This window comes from Rhagoletis pomonella, unplaced genomic scaffold (genome assembly GCF_013731165.1).
Source record: "Rhagoletis pomonella isolate Grant_MI unplaced genomic scaffold, Rhpom_1.0 Rhpom_scaffold_00012, whole genome shotgun sequence".
Classification (NCBI taxonomy): domain Eukaryota; kingdom Metazoa; phylum Arthropoda; class Insecta; order Diptera; family Tephritidae; genus Rhagoletis; species Rhagoletis pomonella.
Window position 1 is genome coordinate 23,360,991 of NW_023458566.1, and position 216 is coordinate 23,361,206.

The window sequence follows — 216 nt, forward strand, 5'->3', positions numbered from 1 at the left end:
TATGTACATAAATAAAGTCCATATATGGGCAAATCTAAAAAATAGGTACACTCTTCAAAAAAAAAATTTTGTTTTTAAATTTGTGAGCACACCTATGTTTCATATATCATTTTATTCGTATTCTCTTCATAAATCGATTAATATAAGTGTAATTCATTTTCATCAAGTGCTTCAAAAGTTAGACGAGGAATAAACAAGAAATAGAAAACAAAAAAA